Raw genomic sequence first — 3,780 nt, 5'->3', positions numbered from 1 at the left:
TAAATAATATATACAAAAGAATTATTTTTGCAAAAATTGATCCTTATTTTGTTCTCTCTCCTCTTTATTCTTGTCCATCTTAAGCTTCAACAGGAAGCAGGGACAAAGATAAAAAGGCCTTAAAATGCCTTTGAGAAGACAAACCAAAACCAGAACAACTAAAACTCACAGGTCTAACTAATTTATCGAGGGTCTTGCTGCCTCTTCCAAGCTGGAAACTCTGCCACATTATGGAGCAATTTAACACCCCATTCCTTCTTTTACCTGGTAATCACTAGTTTACTTTGGTCTCTATGTATTAGCCACCTCTGAGTGCTTCAGAGAAATGAGATTGTGTAACAGTTAGCCTTTTGTTTATGGTTTATCTCAGTATAATGTTTTCAATTTTCATTCATTTTTAATATGTCTCAGGTCTTCATTTCTTCTGTGGTCGAATAATCTTTCATTATAAGAACATATTGGAAGCAGGAGCAGCATGCCTCCGGAAGCTCAATGAACTTTGATAAATGTCAATAGTTGTAGAGAAGCTTCAGGCCTTTTGTTCATAGAGTCACAATGAGTCATGCTCAACTTGAAGGCGATCAACAAAAATAACATGAGAATATATCTGTGATTAGCAATTTGTTTCCTTAGTGAAATTGCCTTCTTGCAAGTGTTTATGTTATAGATTCTTTTCAGAAAGATGTTTTGGTGTTTTTTTAATCCATGGTTCAATAGAGCACACCTGTACCACCTTCACACGACTGTGTGAGAATCTACAGGGATGTCTGGAGGATGGAAAAGACAGCTGTGTGGACACAGTGATTAGATGTGCTAGGGCAGTGACGGCACCCAGTCTCCAGCCATCTGGGTCTGATATATTTGAGGACAGAACTGCAGAGTGGTGGTTTGCTGGTGAAAAGTCACACGAGTGAGTTGGATACCAAGAAAAGTCAACAGCAGGGTTTCTGGGATAAAATGTTTAAAAGCAAACATTGAAAAGGGAATGAGGGTAAATGGTGAGGGGAAATAAGACTTGGGAGTTTAAAATATTGTGGTTGTCAGATGTCATCAAGTCATTTCCAATACATAGTGGAGCTCAAGTGGCCTTCTGCTAAGAAGCTGCCTTACATTCCTGAAAGCACGTGGTTTTAATCCACTGGCTTCTCCATGAAATAAAGAGGAGCAATCTCCTTCTGTGCAATTAAATGTCTCTGAAAACTCACTGAAGGGTCAGCTGTTGGTTGGTTCTGACTCGATGGTACAAAACAATTATATATAATAAAATGAATCACCACCTGGTCCAACACTATTCTCACAATCATTGCTATGTTGGAGGTATTATTTCAATTAATATCATTGAGGCTCTTCCTCTTTATTACTAACCCTCTACTGTGAAAATCATGGTGTCTTTCTCGAAAATATATATTCCAGCACCACACAAGAAAAAGGTAAATAATCCTATAACATATTGGGCACAGGATATAATTGGATGCTTTACCAAAGAAGATATTCAATGTTAACAAAAGCATGAAGAAATGTTCAAAATCCCTAGCTATCAGAGAGACGCAAATCAAAACAACTATGAGATCTCATCTCACCCCAGCAATAATAGCAAAGTTCAACAGAGCAGCAAACAACAAATATTGGTGAGATTGTAGAGAGACTGGAACTATTAATCACTATCACTGTTGGTTGTAATGTAAAATGGTACAACCACTATGGGCATTTTCTCAAAAAGTCAGAAATAGAAATACCATTTGACCCAGAAATTCCACTACTGGGAATACACTCCAAAGAAACCAGAGCCAAACAGATATATGCACACTCATGTTTGAGCTGTGGTGCTGGAGAAGGGTACTGAATGTACCATGGACTGCCAGGAAAACGAACAGATTCATCTTGGAGAGGATTAAACCAAGCTACTCCTTGGAGGCAAGGATTCTGGGGCTTCGTCTGACATACTTTGGACATGTTGCCAGAAGGGCAGGGTCCTTGGAGAGGGACATCATGCTTGGGAGGGTGGAGGGACAGCGCAGGAGGGGAAGACCCTCTATGAGATGGATTGATTCGGTGACTGGGGTAATCGGGATGGGTGTGTCAGAGGCAGTGCGGTTGGCGCAGGATAGAGCAGGGTTTAGGGCTGTTGTGCATAGGGTCACTATGAGTCGGAAACGACTCGAGGGCACATAACAACAACAACAACATGTTTCTATAGACATAAAGAAAAAATCATAGTTATAGAACAGGGTTCAGGTCTTTTTCTCATAGAGTTGCTATGAGCTGTACTTGAATCTACCACAGTGAACAAGAACGGATTGAAAGGGAGACTGGGTAAAGCAGTTCTACTCTAAAAGGTGGGTTCTCTTGTTTTGGTTGAGGGTCAGTGGACTGTTTGGTTGTTTTTATATAAGCCTTTTGTTTAGAGTCAGCACCACCTTCTGGAGGGCCTTCATATGTTAAAGTCCATTAGGCCCTAGGCCTAGTGTAATTATAATTTAGAGGAACTTTCTTCTCAGTGGTGCAGCACTGGCTTGTCAAATTGCTATACTGAGGTAAGCTGTGATGGGATGGTATTTATACATTCAGAATTTTCTGTGTACGTGACAGTTATAAAACTATAGTTATAGAACTGACATCAGTTTTCTCCAGTCTGCAAGGCTAGTTGCTTGACTTTGGAATTCTTTGTTTCCTTTCTTTAGTCATGTGAAGTAGTTTACACTGCCTGTTTTCTTTCCAGGAAAGGGACTACTGAATTAACTCTTATCTTCCCAAAACCTATTTTTCTATTATATGTTGATTAGTTTATAAGTTGCTTATTTACTGGTATCTGTGTATGAATGGTTTTCTTTCAGATGTAGAAATTCTTTTCTTTTACTAACAAAAGTGCATTGTTAAGTGAGTTGGTGTTTCCCTGGTATAAAAACCTAATGACCTGTCCCAGAGGAGAGTTAGTCTTTGAGGCCAACTCTTTGAGGCCAACTCCTTGTCCTCCCAGATCTATAATAAAATGTGTATGGATATTACAATACATTTGTCTTATTGGCAATGGACTATAGAAAGAACCTCTTGCGTTCAGTAACTTCTGGAGTGGCTATGACGTTGAACTCTGTGCTACTGGGGTGTCGAATGCCTAATGCTTAGCCATGGTGAATAGTGTTTGGTAGAGCTCCCAGATTAGGACAGATTTGGAAGCAGGGGTTGCATCCACTTCCTAAACAACATGCTTCTGAAAACTCTATGAACTTCGAGAAACAAAGATAGTTACAGAAAAACTTCAGGTCTTTTGTTCATAGATTCTCTATGAGTCATCCTCAACTTATGGCAATCAATAACAACAATGAGTAATTGATCTGACTTATAGTCTACACTTGGCCTAGTTCTGACTATGATATTGAGCTTCTGTGGTGATTTCTTCCACAAATGTGGTCAATCTGATGCCTATGCAACCCATCAGGTGAGATCCATTTGTAAAGCCATTGTTAGTATCTTTTTTAAAAAAGGTATTTTCAATGAATAAATCATTGACAATACAAATTTGATCATTCTATTTTCAGCCTCATTTCTATCACCAAGACCATATTTTTTTAAATTTAAATTTATCCTTAATTTCAGTAAAAATTTACAGAGACTTTGGATTTCCATTCATTCATTGTTGCACTTTTCTCCCCTCCCAACCCTCCACCCTAGTACACTACCCTCTTGGAAAAGTAAAAGAAAAATTATTTCATTGTTCTACAAACCCTCCTCCAGGTCCACTCCACCATGTAGCCTTTGCTCTAGACTCCTGTCATGACAAAA

Source organism: Elephantulus edwardii, unplaced genomic scaffold, assembly GCF_000299155.1.
Source record: "Elephantulus edwardii isolate Elephantulus edwardi_28Jun2011 unplaced genomic scaffold, EleEdw1.0 scaffold00097, whole genome shotgun sequence".
In the NCBI taxonomy this organism is placed as follows: Eukaryota; Metazoa; Chordata; class Mammalia; order Macroscelidea; family Macroscelididae; genus Elephantulus; species Elephantulus edwardii.
Note: the sequence above shows the minus strand (reverse complement) of the source record.